We start from the raw sequence: 27,065 nt of genomic DNA, 5'->3' as shown, positions 1-27,065 counted from the left end.
TATTTTGGATATTATTATTATTATTATTATTCTTTGTTTTTATTACTTTAATTACCGATAACAGCAACATTTCGAAATTTAACACCAAGGTCATCATTCCTGTCAAGGTCACTCTTTCATCAAGGCCAAACTCATCCTATTAAGCATGAATCATTACCCGTTATATCATCGTCACCAACATTTTTAAAACATTATTACGACAACGGAACCCGTTGAATTCATTCCGTATGACAATAAAGCCAGAATGACCACAGTAAGTCTCTATATCTCATTGTATAGACTAATCCGTGCGGCTATGTGGTCTAGTGGTATGACAATTTCTTTCGGATCGGAATGTCCTGGGTTCGAGTGTCGCTCTATGCAAAGTTAAGTCCTTGAAGAAGGCTCTTTGCTCACATTCTTTCACCTTACTCAGGTATAAAATGAGTACCTGGTAGTTAACAGCGTTGTCCCTGTCCAAAAAAAATGTAATAGCGCCAAACAGGTGTCATGTTCCGTCCTACATGTTAAATGTTGCTGTTGGCCAGAAACCCCTTGTAAAGCGCCTTGAGCATGTTTATTAGATGTTGCGCTATATAGAAACTCAATTTTAAAAATTGCATCGGTATGTGTTTTTATAGAATTGTGTGTTATAAATGATTGTTATGACTTTATTACACACACACACACACAACACACACACACACACACACACACATCTACATTTATTTCTTACAGATTTATACTCGATTTGATGTCTGGTAAAAAGACGATTGCCAGGCTGTACTCCTATGACAAGGACTACGCGGACCAGTCATCAGTGAGTACCGCGGTCTTGTTGGACAGAGGACAGACCGTCAGGCCTGTGGTGGGAAACACGTACATAGATTACATATATAACACTGATCACTACTCCTATTTTACTGGATATTTAATGAAACCCATTTAAATCCGGTCATCAATGTTGTACGTTTTCTGATAATCCTGGATTACATCAACACTACATCGTCATTATTATCATTAGGCGTGACGCGTTACCGTTATCATCATCATCTCATCATCATCATCATCATCGTTTGGTCGTGTCGTCGTCGTCTTATGTTATTTTGTTATTTATTTATTATCATCATCATCATCATCATCATCATCATCATCATATTATTATTATTATTATTTTATTATTATATTATTATTATTTTATTATTATTATTATTATTATTATATTATCGTTATTTTATTATTATTATTATTATATTATTATTATATTATTATTATTATATCATTATTATTATTATTAGTTTATTTTATATCATCATCATCATCATCATCATCATCATCATCATCATCACATCATCATCATCATCATCATCATCTTATTATTATTATTATTATTATTATTATTATTAATAATAATACTATTATTATTTCAATATTATTATTATTATTATTTTATTATTATTATTATTATTATTATTATTATTATTATTATTATTATTATTATTATTATTATATTATTATTATTATTATATTATGATTATGATTATGTTTATGATTATGATTATGATATTATTATGATATTATTATTATTATTATTATTATTATTATTATTATTATTATTATTATTATTATTATTATTATTAGTAGTAGTAGTAGTAATGTAGTAGTAGTAGTAGTAGTAGTAGTAGTAGTAGTAGTAGTAGTAGTAGTAGTATGTAGTAGTAGTAGAAGTAGTAGTGTAGTAGTTGTAGTAGTGGTGTAGTAGTAGTAGTAGTAGTAGTAGTAGTAGTAGTAGTAGTAGTAGTAGTAGATAGTAGTAGTAGAAGTATTAGTAGTGCAGAAGTATAGTAGTAGTAGTGTAGTAGTAGTAGTAGTAGTAGTAGTAGTAGTGTAGTAGTTTTAGTAGTAGTAGTAGTAGTAGTATAGTAGTAGTAGTAGTAGTAGTAGTATAGTAGTAGTAGTATAGTAGTATGTAGTAGTAGTAGTAGTAGTAGTAGTAGTAGTAGTAGTATGTATTAGTAGTAGTAGATGTAATATATAGTTAGTAGGTAGTAGTAGTAGTACTGTAGTAGTAGTAGTAGTGTAGTAGTAGTTTAGTAGTGTATAGTTGTATATATTATTATTATTATTATATATATTATTATTATTATTATTATTATTATATTATTATCTATTATTATTTATTATTTTATTTTATTATTATTTATTATATTATTATTATTATTTTAGTATTTTATTATTATATTAGTATTACAATCTTTATCACAATATCTTATGTCTATTTTTTAATCACCAATATTATCATTGTCGCCATCATCTAAATCATCATTACCATTATACGTAATCATCATAATATAATAAACAGTTATATGATATATAATAGCATAGTTGTATACACGTTATAAGAATGTGGAGTTAACACGTACAACAACCGTTTCAGTCCATTGATAAATAAAGACAATTGAAAATATGTCCCATCATCATTATCTGGTGTCACGTCAGAGAAATATGTTTCTCCCTCCCCTCTCCATCTTAAATAAATAAAGTATAGCCATACCAATCAATGTTTACATTAATTTATAATTGCATCAATTGGGTCACCTGAATACATTACCGTTTCTGGACGATGCGACACATTTACAGACTACAACCTATCTCTATAAACTTTAAAAGACAATTCCTCACAGTGTTCTATTTTTGTTATTACCAAATTCATTGTCATCATCTCCATTGCTCCGATATAACATCTCCTTTAATTATAACAAGATTTGATGTCAAAACACAGAAATATAAATTCATATAATTTCCGTTCTAAAGCTTTGTAGATTTTATAGAAATTTCTAAGAAAGAAAAAAAAAGAAAAAAAATAATAAGAAAATTCAAATTCTCCCCGGCTTTGGAAGACTTTTTGTTTATCTGTTTTCAGTTTATTTCTTTATCCTCAAAGTAAAAAAAAACAAACATTTTTTTTCTCTCTCTCTCTGAATCGCTAAATCTGATTAATAGGGTGTTTAAAGTATACTTTTAGAAGATTAGTAATATTTGACATTTGTGTAATATGACAATACGTCCCACTGTTTTGATCTGGTTTTATATTACGCCATTTCCACAAAAGGTATTTAAAGTGTATCCTGAAGGGTTTCTGATCAATATCAACACGTAACATGTTGAACGAAACATGACAAATATTGGGAGATTTTCCAAATATTTATTTTAGACTAAAACAACGTTTTTATCGGTCAGGGTATCATTTTACACCCGAGTAATGTGAGATAATATAGGAAATGATTCCTTCCAAGCACTCAAATACGCATCGAGCTCATTGAAGAGCCCACTGACTTAGACAATAGATTAATACGTAATTAGTGATTGAAGGAGAGTCATATGCCATTATTATATGCTATATTTCTCTAATTTTCACACACTTTACCAAACATTAAATCAAAACGACAATAAACCACTCGTATTCACTCTTATTGTGAGGCAAAACCAATGCAAGCACTGGCTATCCAAGTGGACTGGGTACATTTTGTATGCAAAAAAACAAAACAAACAATAGTTTCCTTGTAAATCGTCTCTTGGTTACATGTCATATGTCAATATGTTGGTTTATATCGTGTATGAATCAGATTTACTGATTAATTTTATAAATATGTATTAAAATCCATCCCTTTATATCTCATCTCATGTAGTTCCATATCTGAAGCAGACGTCGGAGGTCATCTTCCGCCAAGCTGATCTATCTCTTGCCAATTCTATTAAAGCAGCGCCACCTTTCTCAGCTTTATCTGTCCAAGTTCTTATCCCTTTCAAATACGTTATTCTTTGTCTTCCTCTTATTCTTTTTCCATTCATCTTTCCAGTCAAGGCGAGTACTTCCAAACCAGGGTGGCGGATAATATGTCCTAAAAATTCCATTTGGCGTTTGATGATTTTTGTTATCAGTGATCTTTTTTCTGTTTGCCATTTCTAAAATTTCTTCATTTCTTTTCCTTTCCACCCATGACACCCTCATCATTCTTCTGTAAAACCACATTTCCACTGCATCCAGTCTTTTAACCATGGTCTTGTTTATGGTCCAGCTCTCACAACCATATAGCAGCACAGACAGTACATAGCAATCCAGGACTTTGATTTTTGTTTTCATGCTAATATTCCTGTTTTTCATAATTGTATGCAGCTGGTTGAATGCATTCTTCGCCATACCTATTCTTTTCTTTATTTCACAATCTGATTTTCCATTGGATGTTACATTGAAGCCTAAATATTTGAAACATTCAACTTGTTGTATTTTGTCCTCTGCTTGTTATTACACAGGCTGGTGGGTTATTATTTTTAGATACCGTCATACATTCTGTTTTAGATATATTCAGTTCCAGTCCCATATTTTCACTACTCCTGACTACAACATCCAGTAATTCTTGTAGTTCATGTTCAGATTCTGCCAGTAGAACCGTATCATCTGCATACCTCAGATTTGTTACATTCTTTCCTCCAATACACACCCCCTTCTTATGTTCGATATCTCTTAATATCATTTCACTATAGAGGTTGAATAAATCTGGAGACAAAACACACCCCTGCCTAACTCCTCTTCTAATAGGTGTAAAACTGCTTATATTTTATTTATATATTTATGTATGTGACTTAAATACAGTAAAACAACGTTTGGCGTCATTTCCCCACAAAGCCAATACGAAATACGAAACTCTCAATTGCTTTTTTGATGGTGATGATTTGATTACCTAAATGTACTCGTATGATTTAATTAGACAATGAAAATAAAAAAGAAAGAATAATTTTAGTGCCTTTAAAAAAACGACAATTTCTCACCAGGGAGGATTTCTCTAAGAACCGAGACACAGTCTTTGTCAAGGTTGCATAGAATTGTCTTCAAAGCCTCATAGTTAAGCCTACAATCTACATAAAGACACTTCATTACTTATAGAAATACTTGTATTCAGTGTCATATCGGGGGCTTTGAAATAAACACTGTAATTGTGAATAAGCTATTAAATAATAATTGGAATCTAACAGATTTCCTACCTAAAGTAAAATAGAAAATGTCCGCGAGTTAGGGAAGGGTTTTGTCTCCCACCACTCTGAAATGGATTTGAAACGTGATATCATAATAAACAGATGGTCGTCAAAGTATATTTTAAGGTATCAATATATCTTATAAATTATAGTTGTGTAGTAGTAGACACATGTTTGATTCATCATTGATGACAGGCGACGGGTAAATATTTGCAGGTCTGACATCCGAACGCAATTTTGGGCCTAGTTTAACATTGTTGTATTGGACAATATTTTTTGAGAGTTCCATTATATCAATGTGCCCAGAATGGATCGGGTTATCAGACCTGCAGTTAACTGTACTTTGTTAAACAGAATAGATACGTTGTGGGTATGATCTTAGTGTGTGTAAGACGTTACATTTAGATGGATCAAGTGCTCTTTGCCAATGCTCTACACATTTGGAAATAACTCATGGAGGTGATATGTAATAAAGTAAAATAAAATACATGTGCTTACTGGAGTAGTTCACCAATCGTATGTCCACTACAATGGCTGATTCTGTTTTGCAATTAAATCCGTTGATTTTTTATCAGAAAAAAATAATAATAATTTGGTCACAGCTGACGTTTCTGATAAAACTCTCGCCAATAACTTGACGGAATTCAATTAAGTACGTTTATATTCCTTTACATTAGCTGTTATTAATATTGTATATCATCTTTGTCATTTTGTTACTGTAAATATTGTTTATCTCATATACTTGACATTGTATAATATTTATCTCTTTTAAAACAAATACTTTTTTTTTCATATTTCATGTTATAATAATCAGAACTAATAAACAGATCTCAATCATTGTATTTACCATCACCAAGGCTATAACACAATTTCCCATTTCCAATACTATAGGAATTTACCACAACCAGGATTATAACAACTCACCATCACCAAGACTATAACAATTTACCATTTTCATCACAACAACCATAAATCACCACGACTATTAAAACTATCACCACCACAACTATCATTACAACAACCACAAATCATCATCAACAAAAATACATAGACAACAAAAACGGACACTGTAATCGCCTTGGTCATCCACAAATGACCAAATTCCAACATGGATATCATCACATTTTATTAGCCAGTCCCACCTCTGCACCCAATAACTACAGGCATTATAAAGTATCTTTTTAATTTTCAAATTTATATTCATTTTACTTATCTACGATCCATATGCAGAATTATATTAAACATTTCCCCACTAAAACTAACTATGATCGTATGTTATTTATTTCATATTTAGATTACGTCTTTCTAACAGAAGCAGTCAAACATCATTATCCAAAATGAAATATGGCCAACTCAGATGTGTGGGTTCGCACGTTTCATCAAAACTATTCGTCTAGAAATATTAATTCCCTTCTTCAAGACCTGCTTGTACATTCATTTCTATTTGTACCAGATTTCTCCAAAACACGATGTCTTCGGGGTTATTGAGTATATATATATATATATATATATATATATATATATATATATATATATATATATATATATATATATAATAATATTCCACATTTCCGTGGAACTATTCATTGTTTCATTTTAACATGTTTAGTGCCCCTGTGTGGCCGAACTCGTCTTTAATAAGAGATATATAGCTGGGTGACCTAAGTGAGGATTATACAATGGGCTACCAAAAGTAGTAAATAGAATTATATATATATATATATATATATATATATATATATATATATATATATATAAATTGTCACTCACATTATATGGCCAGGACGTTCGTTTCTGTGGCTTTCGTCCACGTGAGGACGTGGACGAAAGCCACAGAAACGAACGTCTTGGCCATATAATGCGAGTGACAATTTATATTATATATATATATATTATATATATATATAATGTATATATATATATATTATATATATATATATAATTCTATTTACTATTTTTGGTAGCCCATTGTATAAACCTCACTTAGGTCACCCAGCTATATATCTCTTATTAAAGACGAGTTCGGCCACACAGGGGCACTAAACATGTTAAAAATGAAACAATGAATAGTTCCACGGAAATGTGCGTAAAAATTCTACAAAGTGAAAGAGATACAAATTTAACTGGATGACCTAACTTTTACTAACTGTTTTCACTTACTTAGGCAGCCCACAAATTGCAATGGTATATTTCCTACGTTAGGAACTCCAATAAAAATGTGAGTTTGGTTACCCATGACAATATTTGGTGTTTATTTGGTGTTTGTTGTAAACATTATTATTCATACGCTACTATACATATTTTAATGAGAACTATTCACTTAAATAATAAGAAAAAAACGATTGAAATGAATTTCATTCCTTCTATAGTATTTGAGTAACGCATGGTGATCTAGTGGCTATGACGCGCATCTTATAACCTGCAGGTGGAAAATACAAGATTCCTGATGATCGCGGATTAAAATGGAATTTTTGGATTACTCGTCTTTTCTCACCATAAGGTAATTTATCTCCCAGGGTCATAAGGCTGTTGTATTAAATGGCAATGAGCAATTACAAGCTACTTGTCGCATAGGACGATATACACATAATGCATTATGCAATACGGCTACGGAATCAGCTCAATTGCTGTTGTTTGAATCGGTGAGTGTGCGGAGGGGGGGGGGGGTAGTTAACATGTCGTCTGGTCAAATTAATTACGTTAGATCGTTGTCAATAAACTGAGAGATTTATCAATGGTGCTTTCATTATTATATTCTCTCAACCACAGGAAAAACCCGATAGTTTGGATATTTCAGCTCGTTGATCACATCTTGTTCAAATATTGCTATCTAAAAATATAGATAAGGCGCATTTTTATCTTTTAAGGTGGGGGGGGGAGCGACACTAAAGGGTCATTTTTTGTTATTTGATGAAACATCCTAAACTTCTATGCACAGTCCTAATGTATATGTTTGGGAAGGATGATTGCATATAATTTGTTTAGAAAAAAGTTGCCCGTTGCTATGGAAACGACGATATATTGGAAAATAAACAACAAATCTTAAAATGTCAAAGGCGTTTTTGTTTATCAACCGATTGCCATAATATATGGCCAGAGGTAGAAAAAAGGAAATTGAAGAAGCTCAAGGAGCTCGATTTTTTTTTAAAATTAGAATTTATCAAAATAACGTTCAAAGTTATTACTCGATTATTCCCCTTGAAAAAAGGTACATAATTTTATGTTTTTCTTTTTTTTTTTAAATCCGGCTCCTGAAGGACCTGCGTATTTGTATGGCATTCATTTGCAGAAAGTTTGAAGAAGATTGGTAGAAAACTGAGGGATGAGAAAATTGCAGTTTTGAGAAAAACGCATTTAAAAGACAAAGTAAACGAGTTTAGGGAAAAACTCTCCTCTCGCTCTCTGATTGGATTGTGACTACATGACATAATTAAGAACAAAGTGATTGGTTGTTGAAGATAGGAAGATTTGTTACTTTTCATTGATATGTTTTTGCCTTTACTTAGTTATAAAGCCTATTTGATATTATTTCATGAAATCAATCCACTGAACTTAAAAATGGGCAGGATTTAATTTTACCATGGGTCACAAAATATGTTGTTTTTTTTTTTTGAGTGGAAAAAAACTGAAGATGAAATTATCATGCATTTTTGTATGCAAAAAAATGGGTAGGGACATGACAACATGCCACCAAAATCTAATTTTTAACAAACTGCGTCAAAATTCATCATCTTTAATGTATTGACTGTGACTTTGCGATAACTCATTAAATGTCTGCCACTTAAGTTACTTACCCATTTATCCCTGAGTCACAATATGAAGAAATATAGCTTTGATATTCTATGTCGGAAAGGTAAGTCATTCTGTGTCCACTATTTTATTTAACATTTTTTTTAATTTCTAAAGAGGTTACACGTTTTATATCAGTTTGTATATATTTCATATGTTAAAATCTGTATCCAAAACGGTTTTCCCTGTTTACTAACATCCCTGACAGAAAAACCTTTCGGCCAATATACTTTAAACCCGGGCTTATGCATATATAAATGCTTTACATTTTGTTTTCCGTTTTCTTTTACTCAATACCCATCGATATGGTTGCCATGGTTACCGACACGTCAATCCAGCCTATATTCGAGTTCTTCCTGTGTGTTTTTTTAGCTTTTGTGACGTGATGGATTCAATAACAGTTCTTTTATCGCGACAATGTGCCAATATCTTGAATATGAGCCGATTGAACAATATATCTGACGTAGCCCCATAGATAAATGACCTACAGAGAAATGTTCGGTGACACAGGCGACCAGGCAATCAAGTCCAGTAACTACAATCTTGCTATATGGTAACTTGTCGTTTAAAAAAATGCAAATGGCCTGAATCTGGGGGAACACCGTCTTTATGAAATGTATATATATATATATATATATATATATATATATATATATATATATATATATATATATATATATATATATATATATATATATATATGAGCCAAGGTCAAAAGGTGCCATTTTTTTTTTTCTCAAAATAAAAGTGACATAATAGTCCATTCATGTTTCTATATGTGTAGCAAAAACCCTGTACTTCATGAATCAAAGGCCCTTTAGATAACTTTAAGGTCTAACGCAGCATAATATCGTCAACAATACCTATAGGTTGCTGGTGTCACCTGTGACCGGTGACACCAAAATGAGACAAAAAACTCAATAACCAAATGATTTTTGTTGAGTATCAAACTTTATTTAGTAAGTTCTAGACAAAAAGACACAATCAACAACAATCATAGTACAATAATATTACCAACTATTGGAGAAAATGTTGATTTTTGGTGTCATCGGTCACAAGCAACATAGAATGCAAATATATTATTTCATAAAAATGTTTGTACATTAACAAAAACAACAATATTGCATATGTTTATTACCAGCAATGTTCAGAAACTTTTGGAATAAAATGTTGGGAAATAATGTGACCAAAGCATATCTTATTTAGTGACATTGTGTCACTTGTGACATTAGACCGATGACACCATTACTTATGTCACAAGCAATACCAAATTGCAATTTCGACAATATATCATTAATTTCAGTCAAACCAGTGTAATAACCACAGTTAAATATGGAATTTAATAATATTTCAGAAACCAAAGACTTCAAAAATAGAAATATACATGGAAATTAGAGCATCTGAATGTGACTTGTGACATAAGACCGGTGACACCATTACTTATGTCACAAGCAACACCAAATCACACTTTCGTCCATAATATATCATTATTTTCAGTCAAAAAAGCACAATAACCTACTCTAAAATGAAATTCAATAATATTTTAAGAAACTAAATACTTTCAAATTGGAAATATACTTAGAAATTAGTAATACCATTGTTGCTATTACTTTGGTCAAAATCGGCACTAGAACGCAATTTTGCCTCAATAAATCAAAAATAGCAACTGAACACATGTAACATAGCCTGTTAAAATGTAATTCAATGACATTTCAAGCTTAGAAGAACATGAAAACAGAAATACATCAGAAACTTCAAACTTAAGTGTCACCTGTGACATTTTAACCAATGACACCAATGGTCACAAAAAGTACCAGAAGTCGCACAAACACTAGATAAATATCAGCCATGGTAATGAATTCATGTAACCATACGGTAACCATCACCATACTGCTCAAATCTGCTAGTTTGTAGTAATTTAGTGTGTTAATAGTAAATCAAATCAAATTTCTTGGCAACCCTTCTTTTATCTGGATTCGTCAAAAGCTTGAGTTTTGTCTTTTTCTTGATTGATACAACCCTGAAACATAAAAAATTAGAATTACAAGGAAATAATTAATTGTGTCAAAATCACAGTCTTATGTGAGATGTCATAATATCATATTTGTAAATAGAATAACAGCTGAAAACATAATTTTTTGGTGGCACTTTGTAATATCCAATATCAAGTGTTGCTTGTGACAATGAAAAATAGCGATGACACCAAAGTTCAACTTACCTTTTCTGCCCGGAGCCACGCTGGAAAGGCAAATGAACGTGCTGCACTTCAAAGACTGGTAAGAAGGGTGGATCCAAATTGCGAATCGCCATTTAACGAAACAAACTTCCACGTGTTCACGCATGCCGTGTTGCTTGTGACAAATGACACCAAAACCAATAAGCCTCAATATCGGCAAAATGGTATACATTTACTCCAAGATTTGAGTTAGGATAGTAAATCTAGGCTTTTTTCTCATAATAAAACGTTTTATAAACATTAAACATGAGCTTTAAAGTTTCGTGTCGAGTCTTAGTATTGTGCTGTGTTTGATGACACCAAAGGTCACAAGCAACACCAACTTTTTAAGAACTCTATACGAAACTTAATCAGATATGTAATATACTGCAATTGCGTTTAAAAGTAAATTTTGACTTTATACTATTAGTCAGATTTCAATCAAGGGAGCTAAAACATCACATTTAATTTCTACTTGATTTCTAAAAAGGTGATGCGTTGACCTCGTTTTAAGCACATGCCAAACAGCATTCAAATTTCACTTTCAAGTTGTTTATTTCATATTCTGTTGAACAGAGTATGTTGAGCTATCTCATTTTATCTCTTCTTCATATTATCAATTGATTACAAGCATTAACCCAATGAAAACAGACCATAATTAAGTAAAAATCAAATTTTCTTAACACTGGTATCAGGCGGGCACCTTTTGACCTTGGCTCATATATATTTATATATATATATATATATATATATATATATATATATATATTATATATATATATATATATATATATATATTATATATATATATATATATATATAAATATATATGTGTATATATATATATATATATATATATATATATATATATATATATATAATATTATATGATATACTTTATATACTTAAACGAAATTGATCGCATTACGTTATATAGTATTTAAAATATCTTTCAGAGGTGTAATGATTGTTCCCTATATGTTAATAGATAATGTAATGAAATCTAAACGCTCGTTATAATATTACATATGGTTGAGTACGAGAAGCAGTACTGTCGCTCGTCTTTGAAACCTCAAAGATTTATTGAGTATCTTACTTATACTAGGCTTCAGACACTACTCCCGAACATAGGGATATATCTTATGATACCTTTAAAGAAACAATAGAGATATGATTTTGGCCAAATAAATACAAGCAGTGTAGATGAGTCCCAACGTGCGAGTGCCTTTAATACTAAAAAATAAAAAAAAATGCACATCGATATCCAATCAGGACTTTCAATTGTTAGAAGAATTTCCTAATGTGAGTCTAAATAAAATATCAATACATTGGCCATCAGCAATCATGCTAGAAGAATAATGGACAGGATATCACTTTCTGTGTTTTTTGTCCCCGTATATTTTGTCCCAATGACCTGTTATCTCTGTCTCGGAATTAGATTAATTGGTTTGTCCTAATACTGGTCGACGTTCTTGGCTACGGGGAAACAGTCAGATGTATAGTATTCGTTTTAGCAGTATATATTTAATATTAATGTTTTTTTTTGTCTTTCCTTGTAAAACCATTTGTCGATAATGAATTGTAATACGTTTTTTCTTGGTTGATGCTGTTTTGAATATGATTGTATTTCACGTGTAAGGATCCTTTGAAGGTGTTATTGACTTCAAAGCGATTTCAAACTAAGTACACCGAGGGGTGCTCTTGGTGCCCTAGCCTCACCATCTACCTCTGTCTTATTTATTCGCAGGTGGCTTTGACAAAAGTATACTTTTAGACTACATTAAACATTTTCTGTTCTTTTAATGTCCTGAGATGACCGAGATGCGTCACATATAATTGAAGTACACAAGATTGTTTCGCTATATATCAGTACGGAAAATTACTTAAATGTTTGTGATATTCTATAAGATTCACGATTTTGTCTTTGGGAATTAATCTGTAATTCTACCAAAGAATAAGTTAAACAAATATGTCTGTAACTTCTAGGCAATGTTCGCAAAATCTCACTCTCATAGAACATCACTCAACGATAGAAATGTGTTAAATAAGATAGAAAGGGGTGGGAATTTATGTTGGAATTTCCAGGAGGATAAAGATCACCCGGACCAAATCATTTTGGTACACCTAGTATTACTAAATGTCAATAACTTTATTATCCGAAACAAACTTACCATGGCATAATTCCTATCTTCTGTATTGTCAACGAATGGGGTATTAGCGTGGTCTTCATTTACAAAAACAATACTGCATATTATAGCCGTGGCGCTTCTGTTATTTTCACAATTGTCATTATTATTATTATTATTATTATTATTATTATTATTATTATTATTATTATTATTATTATTATTATTATTATTATTATTATTATTATTATTACCGGTGGTATTACAGTGGTGTATTTTTATGATTATTAATGGTATTATTTTATGCTTTGGTTTCATTTACCTATTTTTCTCCCTTTCATGTATGTTGGCAAAACATTGTATGGATTATTGGCGAAAGCCTAAGATTAAATCAACGTTATTTTTGTTTGTCTTATTTTGACTATGGAACTGATACTTATCATAGCAGACCTACCTACTTTAAATAGAAAAATATAACACGTAGTTTTCAGGGTAAATAACATCGTAGACATTTTAACTACCCTTAAAAATCACAGCTTGTCCTCATAATGCGTGGGGGGAAATGTATTTACTCCTTTATGTGATTGCTCTGGCACCAGATCTTCGTTTTCAAGAAATGATCTTCTTCTTCTTCTTCCAGTGTCATCTCATGGGTTGAGGTCGACTTGAAATGACACGCCAATCTTCCCTGTTGACGGCTTGCTGACTGCATTCGGCTGCCAACAATCCTGTCCATGTCCTCACATCATCTATCCAAGTTCTTGCTGGCCTGCCTCTTCCTCTTTTCCCCTCAACTCGACCCTCAAGAATGTCCTTGTTGACAGTTTGATGGCACCTTAGGTGTCCAACATACCCCAGTTTTCTTGTTTTTATTACTTTCATTAGGATCGGTCTGATATCAAGGATGTCACAGACTTCTTGATTTGTTTTCTTTTCTTTCCAACTGATTTTTCCAAGGCGACGGACAGTCCACATTTCAAAGGCCTCAATTCTTTTCTATTTGTTTGTTCAAGGGCCATGTTTCTGAGCCGTAGAGAAATGCTGAGTGGACATAATAATTGAGTATTCTTATTCTCGTTTTCATCTGCGTTTGTTGCGTAGTGAATATGTTATTCAGTTGGCTGAACCTCGACTTAGCTATAGCAATCCTGTTGTTCACTTCCAGCTCATTCTTTCCGTTGTTGGTCATTGTCTGTCCAAGATATTTAAAAGAATCAACTTGTTCGATGTTCTGATTATTAATTTGGACTTTTGCGATTTTTTTCAGGCTTCTTTGACATGACCATTACCTTCGTCTTTTGAACATTCATCTCTAGACCCTTTGATGTACTGTTCAAGTTTACTTGATTTGCAAGGATCTGTAGATTTGTATCGTTCGATGCCAACAAAACTGTATCATCTGCATATCTCAGATTATTTATCCCCCTACCTCCAATAACAATACCTGGAATGTGCTCGGTTTTACGGATGGTAAACTCTGTGTACAGGTTAAATAGATATGGAGAGAGGATACATCCTTGACGAACTCCTCTTTTAATTGGCGTGAAAGGTGACAGATCGTCCTGAATCCTGATGGCTGCTTTTTTATGCCAATATAGATTTGTGATTATCCGTATATTTTTGCCATCAATGCCTGCCTTTTCCTAGACATGTCATTAATTCTCCATGCTGTACCCTATCAAATGCTTTTGCGTAATCGATAAAGCATGCATAGATTTCTTTTTATTGATCAAGGTATTTTTCTGTGATGTAATTTAAACAGAAAATGCTACTCTTGTCCCATTATTTTTTCTAAAGCCAAACTGTACATCGCCAACTTCATTATCGATGGTAGACCTGATTCTTTCTAGGATGATCTTCAATAATACTTTAGTTACATGGGGCATCAGACTTATTGTGCGGAAATCACTGCAAGTTGTCGCCTTTGGTTTTTTTTTTCGGTAGCGTGATGTAAACCGATTTGGCAAGTTCGTCTGGAATATAGCCTGTATTGTAAATTCTATTAAAGAGATCTGTTAGTTTCACATTTGAGAATTCTTTCAAAATTTTTATCATTTCTGTTACAATGCCATCTTCACCCTCAGCCTTGCCATCTTTCATATTTTTCAATGCATTTTCTATCTCACATGCGAGTATTGGAGGACCGTCAGTGTTGCTTGGCAAAGGTATTTGGGGCCTGTCATCATCAAATAACTCGCCAATGTATTGACACCATCTTTCCTTTATATCCTCTTTCTCAAATAATATGTTACCATTCTTGTCTTTAATACAGTTATTGTTGTCAGTGGTGCGTTTTTTGCCCGAAATTTGTCTTATTTCCTCGTGGGCTGCTTTTCCATCTAGGCCAAATATTTCGATCATCCTGCATTTGTGGTTAAGCCAATTTTCTTTTGCTATGCGACATTTGTGTTGGATTTTCTTATTCAGCGCTTCATACTCTGGTTTGTTCTTCATTTGTTTACGTTCTGACATGAGATCCAAAATTTCTGGTGTCATCCATTGCTTTCTTGTTCTTTTCTCCTTCTTTGGAATATCCTTAATACCGAATTTTATGCTGTCTTTGAATATGTTCCATTTTATATCAATTTCTTCAATTCCATTTGCCTTGTGAGAATTGTTCTTGTGATTCAATAAGTAGTTCATCATATCTTTTTGGAACAGAGACATTATATTTCTCCTGCAATTCTGATGACCATTTTAGACGAAGGGATGTCCAATTTTTCTAATATCTTTGTTTTTTTTTAATTTTCTTTAGCTTTAACGTTAGCTTTGCAATAAGTGGGTTATGGTCAGAATTGATATCAGCTCCCGGGTATGTTTGGCATGATTTTACACTGTTGCGAAACCTTTTCCTGATCATAATGTAATCTAATTGATTTCTACACCAGTCCCATGGGCTTTTCCATGTGTATAATTTTCTATTTGGTTTCTGGAAAAAGGTGTTGATAACAATCAGCTCATTTTCAATGCAGAATTGAACTAGTCTGTATCCACGCTCGTTTCTAACCCCAAGTCCATATTGGCCAACCACGTAACTCTCCTTACCGTTCCCAAATTTAGCATTTAGGTCACCCATGACAATTAACACATCCGTTGATTTTACGCGTTTCAACATACTTTGTAATTCTTGGTAGTATATTTCAATGTCCTCATCCGAATAATCACTTGTGGGTGCATATGTCTGGATGATTGACATGTCAAAAGGTCTGGATCTCAATTTTATCATCATGTTTCTGGAACTTACAACATATATACCTATAATATATTTGAGAATGTTAGATTTCACCAGCATACCCACACCATGTTGATGTTCACTACCTCCAGAATAGATAAATGTGTGAGTGTCTCTTTTTACAGTACCCTCTCTGTCCATCTGTGCTCAGACACTCCTAGGATGTCCACCTTCATCTCATCCGCCTCCTTAATCAAGTTGTCCAGTTTACCTAGTGTATATAATGTCCGGACATTCCATGTTCCAATGCGTATACATTTCCCTGCATATTTCATACATACATTTTCGGACTCCAATCCTCCAGCAGGCTTTAGATTGACGTCGTCATCCTCGTTTGTACTACTCCCTGAAGAGATTGAGAAATGATATTTAATTTAAAAAACCTTTATGATATACACCTCGTGATTTAGCCTTAGTTCTACGAGAATGTTCGTAGCAGGAAGGAATTAAGTTATGATGGGGATCATTTTTTTTTTTTAATCCCGAGACAAACTGGTTGGTTTCATAATAGTGATGGTGATGGTGGTAGTGATAGTGGTATAGGTTGTGCTGAAAATGGTGATAATTGAGGTAGTAATGATAATGGTAATATTATTATTATTATTATTATTATTATTATTATTATTATTATTATTATCATCATCATCATCATCATCATCATCATCATCATCATCATCATCATCATCATCATCATCATCACATCATCATCATCATCATCATCATCATCATCATCATCATCATCATCATCATCATCTTCATTATCATCATTATCATCATTCATATATTATATATTATTATTATTATTATTATTATTATTATTATTATTATTATTATTATTATTATTATTATTATTATTATTATTATTATTATTATTATTGTTTTACGTATTGGTGGTATTACGATTGTTGCTTTTCTGTGTTGTGTATCAGTTTAATTTTTGTTTCCATTTACCATTATTTTCCCACTTTCAAGTATGTTTTCATCAAATTGTTGATTTACTGGCGAAAGCCTAAGATTGTATAAACTTTGAAAACTTTGAAACTTTTATTTGGGAGACAAGATAACAGCAATAAAGCAAACAACAAAACAAATAAACAACAACAATAACAATGAATCTTGCGATGACATGAAGTGGGAATTTAAACCTGTTGGAGAAAACGTAAAGCTTTGATAAGATTTATTATGAGTGAGGACGGTGATTATAGTGATGGTGACGATGATGAGAATGACGATGGTGATGATAAAGATGATGACGACGACCACTACGAATATTACGATGATGATGATGATGATGATGATGATGATGATGATGATGATGATGATGATGATGATGCTGTTTCTTTATCATCAAATCTTTCTTTATCTGCTTTAATTTCACATGAGAACAAGTCGATGCCAATGGTTACATATTCTATTTTCTACATTTCTGTCATACAATCATACTATTTAGAATTAAACTTGAGCCTTTATAATACATAGCGCAATATCCTCGAAACATACCTAAGGCGCTTTACAATGGTCCCTGTCGAATAGCAACAGTTAACTGTTAGAACGAGATATGAGGCATTTAGACGAAATTACAAGTTGTCTTCATCGTTGTAATATACATACGGCGAAGAGAATGTGAGTAATGACAAGTTTTCAATGACTCAACTAGGCGTAGGGTAATGCTCGAACCCGGAACCTTACTATCCAAAAGCGGGTGTCATACAGCTAGACCACATAGCCGTTTTAATGATATGGATAGAATGGTCAGGTAAATTTAAACCTCAACCTTAATATCAATATATTTTTTCGGGTTTATTTTCACGGGGGGTGGGGGGGGGATTAAATGAATTATAATTATATCCGACGTTACTATCTTCCTTTGATGTGGATTTGATAAACAGTTCATGTCCAATTTGTAGCACTTGCCTGTGATATTTTACTTTGTCTAACCTTGGCATTTAACCAATATATCCGTCATCATCTGGGAATGACAGGAAAGAACAGAGAGAAAAAAAATGCATTTTCTGTGGAAAAGACAGATAAAATACACGATTTTTCACACGTCAGTACGTATTTAGGAAAATAAAGAAATACAATAAAATGTCCTTTATTCATACAATTGGGGAAATTTGTCTATATGGTCTATTACAAAGCAGGACTGAAAAAAACAGTTGTCAGTGGCACTTTTATTAATTGCTAACGTATAGACAATACATTAGTATATTTTTACCATTAAGATTGTATCCATTTGGATGGGATGACACTCTCATGTTCATAAGAAGGTCCTATGTTCGAGTACACAGCGGCGTATTTGAGTTCTTTGAAATGCGCTAATACTCACATTATTCCACCGTACGCAGGTGTAAAAGGAGTGCTCGGTATAAAGCAACATTTTATTTTTCTGTCCGGATTAAAGTGTAACATCATCCTAATGTCTATTACTTTATATAAATCTCAAGGATGATTCTAGTTAGAATTGGGCCTTTTACCTTTTTTAGACTTTGTCAAGATATTGAAAAAACCTCAATATAGACATGTTTTAATTCCTTATTTATACCCAATACCTAAGTTTAAAAAAAGAAACAAAACATCAAGCATACTTTAAATTATCTTATATAGCACTAGATTAAAAAAAAAAAAAACGTGCCCAAAGCATTTAACAAATGGTCCCAGAACAACAACAATACGTAACTTTCAAAACGTAAGATGTAAGGTGATATTGCATTTTTTTTTTCATTCTGGCAGAAGTAACTCTGTTTACTGCCAGGTATTGGTTTTACCTGATTGGCTTGGGAGAAGGTAAGAAAATAGCCCTTTATACGGATTTACTCGCAAAATATTCTCTTTATTTGTGAATCTATCAGAGATAGTTTCCTATGCACTCCACGAAGGAGTACAGATAAGTCATCAAACAAGATGTCTGATGTCAACAGGAATCACCCATGATGTCCAAGTGAGGAAATTGGGGGTTTAAAAATCTTGCTCAAGGAAAAAAAAAGCAAAGCGCCTGAAGCGTGGTCATACCAGGGACTCTCCGTATCATTGTACAATGCATTATGCACTCCGCCACTACATGTTATATATATATTATTATATATATATATATATATATATATATATATATATTATATATATAGATATTACAATAATAATTCGATCCATTGTTACATGTCGAGGTCGAGCAATATTCGTGCCATATTGTTATCCAACACCATTCAATATAAATATATATATATATAAATAATATATATATATATATATATATATATATTATATATATATATATATATATATTTATATTGAATGGTGTTGGATAACAATATGGCACGAATAGTGCTCGACCTCGACATGTAACAATGGATCGAATTATTATTGTAATATCTCCCACGATGTTGGAGTCAGTCTGCACCAATGTTTCTTGACTTTCAGCCATCGTCAGGACTGTTTGTTACATGAGTTTTGTTTGCTGTGTGTTGTTGCTTGTTGGAGTAGGTTTGTAGTTTATTAGTAGATGTTTTTTTTTTCTTTGTAGACAGCTGTTGTACATCTCATTTTTCGCGTTGAGTTTGGCTTAACTCTTTAAGATTCAACCCGACAAAAACCGACAACGGGATAGTATTCATGGGCGGGGTAGTCAAGACTGACCTCAGTAAGTAAAATCCAATCGTTGTGAAGGAAATGGCAGGCCCTGTCACTGCCGCAGGGTGTTTTCAGCTTTGATTTTTATAAATTTGCCGACAGAAAAGAAAATACGTTTCAGAAATTGCGATTAAAATCCTATTTTATTTGCGGGTGAAAATCATTGACATTGCACTTTGTTTCGTAAAAATCGGTAAAAAAAATTACGACTTTGGTGATGAAAAATGACTTTGAAGACCATTATTGTAAACTTTTAAAAATACTATGAATAATTTATAACTCCCTTATTTGTGGGCCGATTTTTTTGGAAAGTGTGTATCAATTAACTTCAGGAGCTGGTGTCCAATGATTGTGCTGACGTTTTCATCGAAAGGTGGTTTGAACCAAGTAATATGTCTTTTCTTGTTTTGCGTTATTCATTTGTGTAAGAGGGGGGCGTCTGTGCATTCAAATGGTGTGTTGTATCACGCTTTTTGTGAGTTCTTCTTCGTATTAGTTGGCTGCGACGTTGAATATTTCACTGTTTTCCGAAAGTTTCCTCACTCGCAGTGTTATGCTTTTTGGAATGATTTCAATGACGGAACGAGAGTGGTTGCTGTTTATATTAATGTAGCTAATGGTGATAATCGAGGAGAAATGCCTATGATAAAAGAACTGGAAGGGCCTTCTATAATGAAAGATGAAGTTAGGAACGTCATGAAAAGCATGAAAAATGGAAAAGCTGCAGGACCTGATGCCATAACAATTGAAGCCTTGACTGGCCTGGGTGAATGGGGATTGAATTCATCACAAACCTTCTAAATCAAGTGTATGACACAGGAAAAATGCCAACTGATATGAAACGATCCATTTTTATAGCACTACCAAAAAAGCCAGGGGCAGTTGATTGTGAACAACACAGAACTATTAGCCTAATGAGCCACCTCACAAAAATTCTTTTGAAGATAATTTTACTAAGAATAAGAAATAAAATACGACCTGAAATTGGGGAGATGCAATTTGGTTTTGTTGAGGACAAGGGTACCAGAAATGGAATATTCACATTATCAATGCTGATGGAAAGATGTATTGAAGTAAATAAAGATCTGTATATGTGTTTCATCGACTATTCAAAAGCCTTTGATAAAGTACAACACGAAAAACTATTCAAAATTCTATCATCTTTGGACATTGATGGTAAAGATTTAAGAATATTACGGAATTTGTACTGGGAACAAGAAGCAGCAATGCGTGTTGACAACGAGCTAAGCAGTTTTACACCTATTAGAAGAGGAGTTAGGCAGGGGTGTGTTTTGTCTCCAGATTTATTCAACCTCTATAGTGAAATGATATTAAGAGATATCGAACATAAGAAGGGGGTGTGTATTGGAGGAAAGAATGTAACAAATCTGAGGTATGCAGATGATACGGTTCTACTGGCAGAATCTGAACATGAACTACAAGAATTACTGGATGTTGTAGTCAGGAGTAGTGAAAATATGGGACTGGAACTGAATATATCTAAAACAGAATGTATGACGGTATCTAAAAATAATAACCCACCAGCCTGTGTAATAACAAGCAGAGGACAAACAATACAACAAGTTGAATGTTTCAAATATTTAGGCTTCAATGTAACATCCAATGGAAAATCAGATTGTGAAATAAAGAAAAGAATAGGTATGGCGAAGAATGCATTCAACCAGCTGCATACAATTATGAAAAACAGGAATATTAGCATGAAAACAAAAATCAAAGTCCTGGATTGCTATGTACTGTCTGTGCTGCTATATGGTTGTGAGAGCTGGACCATAAACAAGACCATGGTTAAAAGACTGGAGGCAGTGGAAATGTGGTTTTACAGAAGAATGATGAGGGTGTCATGGATGGAAAGGAAAAGAAATGAAGAAATTTTAGAAATGGCCAACAGAAAAAGATCACTGATAACAAAAATCATCAAACGCCAAATGGAATTTTTAGGACACATTATCCGCCACCCTGGTTTGGAAATACTCGCCTTGACTGGAAAGATGAATGGAAAAAGAATAAGAGGAAGACAAAGAATAACGTATTTGAAAGGGATAAGAACTTGGACAGATGAAGCTGAGAAAGGTGGCGCTGCTTTAATAGAATTGGCAAGAGATAGATCAGCTTGGCGGAAGATGACCTCCGACGTCTGCTTCAGATATGGAACTACATGAGATGAGAGCTAATGGTGTTATTGGGTTTTATGAACGATTGGAATGAAGTGAAATTTATGTCGAATGTGATATCGAGGAAGTCAACTGTTGTTTTTTTGTTTTTTGTTTGCGTCTATCGTGATTTTCAAATTGTTGATTTAGGATATTTTGCAGATTTTTAAAAATGTTTTCGTTCAAAAGAATATGCACGCGCGATGAGAACACATAACAACATCCCGCTACATTACAACACTAATCACCGACAAGTCAAAATTATGGACGCAATTAAATAAATAAGGATCGACCCCTCGAAAGGAAAATGCTTATTCCGGACATATTACGACTGACGACTTTGAATGTATAGAAACAATTGTCTCGGCAAAAAATTGGTGTGTGACTTGATTTATTTTTAATAGCTCTAACATCGATCACTCTCGTACCTACAGGTGCCACCAACACTCATGAAAATCAAGATCCGAACAGTTGTGCACTCTCCTCGGTGCCGGTACCCAGCACACCACTCACAACATAAAAACAATGAAGAAAAAACCCGGGACTACTCGATGAAAGATGTCCCCAACCCAAATAAATAAACTTAACGGAAGAGCTTCTAAACAAAACGGAACATTTCCTGAGACGCATGAGATGGAAGATGTTCTACTTCGACAAAAACGAATAAGAAGACGATCCTCCAATAAATGAAAATTTTGGATTAAACACAGCAAACTACCCCCACTCCACAAAGTACAAAGATCGAATTGCTTTCAAAAATGACGTTGTTGACATAATCCTACCATCAAATATAAAAAAACGAGCGCTAATTTCTAAAACACCCTTGCCAAGGATGTGAAAGCAATTAAGAAATCCAAAAACCTGTTCGTACCAGCAGATAATACTAATAATATTTACGAGCTCGATATCAGCACCTACAAAAAATTCATACAAAGAGCACAAGCAATACTATAAAAGGACCCCCTCCCATGCCAAACACAACATCGACTTAGATGCAAAACATATTGCAACTAAACTCGACATAGAAGAGCGGATAGAGTGCATCGCACCCAACGAGGCATTTATAACACTAACAGACAGCAAAATAACCACCCATCATGCAGGCTAATACACCCATCTAAATCAAAATGGGCATTATAAGCAAGCACAACCTCCAAGACATCAGCAACACAATCAGACAAAACACAGACATGCAAAAAAGGACGGGCACACAAGCCGTCATTAATTGGTTTTAATCCCTCACCAATAAGCACAATCTACAGTTTCTACAGCTAGACACCAGTGATTTTTAAGCCAGCTTAACAGAGAACACATTCATGAAAGTAAAGACATTTGCATCAGAGCACAAAAATTACTAATAATCAAAATACTATAAATATAATCAAACACGCAAATCGGTCCCTCGTCTTTCATAAAGGAGAAATCTGGAACAAGAAAAAAGTCTAATTTTACGTCACTATGGATGCATACGACGGCGCTGAGCAGATCAAAGACCAACTACCAGAGATAAACTTCCGCCTCTACAGGGACGACGGACTAGGAACACACAACACACCATCAAATTCCTAAATAGAGAAAATGAAGACAAAAAGTTATTTAAGAATCTCGACCTCAAAATTACACTAGAAACTTATCTACACCAAGTCGATTTCTGGATAAAAACCTCCTGCCACAAAACTAACTCGTACAAACCATATAATAAACTCAACAGCGCCCCATTACACAACCAACAACTCACACACGATGCTAAAACGAATACCTACAATGATAGAACGACTAAGCAACATCTCTTCAAATGAACCCATATTAAATGAAGCAAAAGACGACAATGAAATAGTACTCAAACAGAGCGGCAGCAACTCAACACTGAAATACACAAATGTGATACACGACACAACACATAAGCAAAATATGGCTCAACCCGCCATTCAAAAGCGAAGACACTTCAAATATCGGCAAACAGTTCATCGCACTCATCGATTAAAACTTCCCGAAGATCCACTGACTGCATAAAATAATCAACAGAAATAACAGCAAGATAAGCTACAGCTGTGCACAAAACATGAAACAGATAATTAGCAATGCACTATTGGGAAAATATAAATACAGACAAAAGACCAATAAAATATTGAAGAAAGTAAACCATAGGAACCCCTACAGATGCGGTGCTAGAAAATGCAACCTGTGCCTGGCAGAGAAAATGAAAACAATATCCCACAATCACAGAGACAACAAGAGCTTAAAGAAAAGATCTGAAATAATGACAATCTGAACACACTTTCATAAATTCAAGCTCAAAACACAAAAGCTGAAATACCAATTATAATGGTGGAACGGAAATAATAAAAACAACAACAACAACAACAACAACAACAACAACAACAACAACAACAACTACAACAAGGATAATAATAATAATACCAATACTAATACTAATACTAATACTAATACTAATAATAATAATAATAATAATAATAATAATAATAATAATAATAATAATAATAATAATAATAATAATAATTAATAATATAATAATATATAATAATAATAATAATAATATAATAATAATAATAATAATATAATAACAACAAACAATAATAATAATAATAATAATAATAATAATAATAATAATAATAATAATAATAATAAATAATAATAATATAATAATATAATAATAATATATATATAATAATAATAATAATAATAATAATAATAATAATAATAATAATAATAATAATAATAATAATAATAATAATAATAATTCCCGATATCACGTTTTTCAGTCGGAGATATGTTGGGAGGTTTGCTTACTTCTCGAAAGTACCGTCGACCCTGGTGAAACGAACGCGATATTATTTGGCTAGGCGGCAGACCTCTTCGCCATTGAATATGCTGTATTGTACGACTCATCATGAACATAGTAGTGTGGCGCCCGGGAATGGCGGCGGCCATTCGGGCACCGGGTTGAATCTTCATTACTCACACACCGGGACGAGCACCTCATTTGGCTCGTTGGCTCGAATCCCGGAATGGTCTCGTGTCGGTCAACCGGGATTTACACCTTTGCCCTCTGGGCCTCAATCGACACGGTACATGATCCGGGAAGGGGAAGAAAATTGCGAATATCAATCCTGACAGTGACAAAAAAAATCATCAAAAACACAACAAAAATGTAAAACATTACATCAAAGAAGCAAAGTTGTCTTATTACAACACTTTGATCAATGATTGTCGCACTTCAACGGCGTTATTCTCCTTCACTAACTCATAAACTGGGAAGTCTACTACAAATTCTAAATCACATGCCCTAGGTCGGTTCCAGTGGAAGATATTCCTGAACTATAGGGTTTTTATTTCGGGAAAATGCAGATTCATATAGAAAGAAACTAGATAGCAATTCATGCGGAATAACCGCCCTATTTTCTTCATTCAATCTTGTTACAGAGGATGGATTCAACGAATTAATCAAATAGTCACCTCCAAAGACATGCATTCTTGACCCAATACCAACATCGTTACTCATTTCTCAGATTGATATCCTATTGCCCTTTATTCCTTCAATCATAAACTAATTATACCAAATTCTTTTAAGTATGCAATTGTGACCTCTTGCTAAAAAAGCAAATCTATCAGATGAGATAAGATAAGATAAACTTTATTAATCCAAAAACAGGAAATTACATTGTGTTTTACATGGCTCACGGTAAAACCAAAAGATATTTAGCAGAATTGATGATTATAGAACAAAAACAATAACAATGTATCACAGCTAGTTGGGATTTAGTACCATAGAAAACATTCAGATCATTCATTCTCACACTCGCTCTTATATTTATGTTCTACCTCATTAATTAAAGATGTCAGAAATAACGGTATCAATAATAAATGGAAAGCATTAAAACTACATAACTAAATAAATGACATTTGATAATTCCTAATTGCAGCGGTCCAGACGGATTTGTAATAAGGTTCTTTGTTTTCTTTGAAGTGCAGCAGTCTATAACGTCTATTGCTCCATTTGATTTGAGGATACAAAGTATGATTTTTATCTCTTATTATCTTATTCAGTTTCTTATTACAAAGTGTTTTTTTAACAACGGTTCAAATTCATATGTTTTAGAGTCTGTCATAATTTTATTTCCAAATTTGAGGACTCTATTAATTTTAATAACATCACATTTTCTAAGGTTACCGCCCCATGCTGGGAGGCAGAAACTTATAATACTTGAAACTGTTGATTCGAACAATATTGACAGTAATGTCTGTCCTATGAAAGCGGTTTAACTGTCGCAGATTGTGAATTCTCTTATTACAATTACTTATTACTTTCCACGTATGTTCGCCCCAAATTAGCTTTTCATCAAACACGACTCCCAGGTATTTATATTTCTGCACAATCTCTACATTTTCGTCTTTGAAATATACTGCTTTATTACTAACAATGTGTTCCTTTTTCCTAAAATCATAAATCATTTCTTTTTCGTTTAACCTCAGGAATGGGAGATTCCCAATGTTTGTCGTTGCTTTGCCAATTTAGAATTATCTCCGTCTCTTAAATACGACAATAAACAGGAATAGGTATACTGACCTTAAAAGAGGGGGGGGTGGAGATAGAGAGAAAGAAAGAGAGAGAGAGAGAGAGAGATAGAGAGAGAGAAAGAGAAAGAAAAAGGAGATATAAAGTGTGTATGTGCGTGTGTGTGTGTGTGTGTGTGTGTGTGTGTTCGAGTGTGATTGTTTTGGCCTGTATACGTGAATATAACTTTATTTTTACCTTATTTATTTTAATAGAACTCACTAACAAAAAAAAGTGGGAGAGAGATAGAGAGGAGGGAATAAATCATTTCTTTTGTTTTGGTGACATTTAATTTAAGAAAATGGCTGTCACACCA

At 33.1% G+C, this 27,065-nt stretch overlaps 1 protein-coding gene and 2 long non-coding RNA genes across 7 annotated transcripts in view; 1 reads left to right on the top strand and 2 right to left on the bottom strand.

The window, feature by feature from the left end:
- Positions 1 to 27,065, bottom strand: part of LOC144960661 (uncharacterized) — a 325,884-nt gene that overhangs the window by 91,082 nt on the left and 207,737 nt on the right. The window lies entirely within an intron of this gene.
- Positions 1 to 27,065, top strand: part of LOC144960663 (uncharacterized) — a 187,625-nt gene that overhangs the window by 99,910 nt on the left and 60,650 nt on the right. The window lies entirely within an intron of this gene.
- The window catches only part of LOC144960662 (uncharacterized), an 82,222-nt gene continuing 72,557 nt past the window's right edge, over positions 17,401 to 27,065 (bottom strand). For both annotated transcript variants that reach the window (XR_013642907.1, XR_013642908.1), the window contains exons 5-6: positions 18,290 to 18,344; positions 17,401 to 17,520 (exon numbers count right to left, since the gene is read on the bottom strand). This is a non-coding gene — a long non-coding RNA (uncharacterized LOC144960662). The remainder of the gene's footprint in view (positions 17,521 to 18,289; positions 18,345 to 27,065) is intronic.

This window comes from Berghia stephanieae, chromosome 15 (genome assembly GCF_034508935.2).
Source record: "Berghia stephanieae isolate SIO BIC M18660-M18661 chromosome 15, UCSD_Bste_1.3, whole genome shotgun sequence".
NCBI classification, from domain to species: domain Eukaryota; kingdom Metazoa; phylum Mollusca; class Gastropoda; order Nudibranchia; family Aeolidiidae; genus Berghia; species Berghia stephanieae.
Note: the sequence above shows the minus strand (reverse complement) of the source record. Positions and strands in the feature narration are given on the sequence as shown.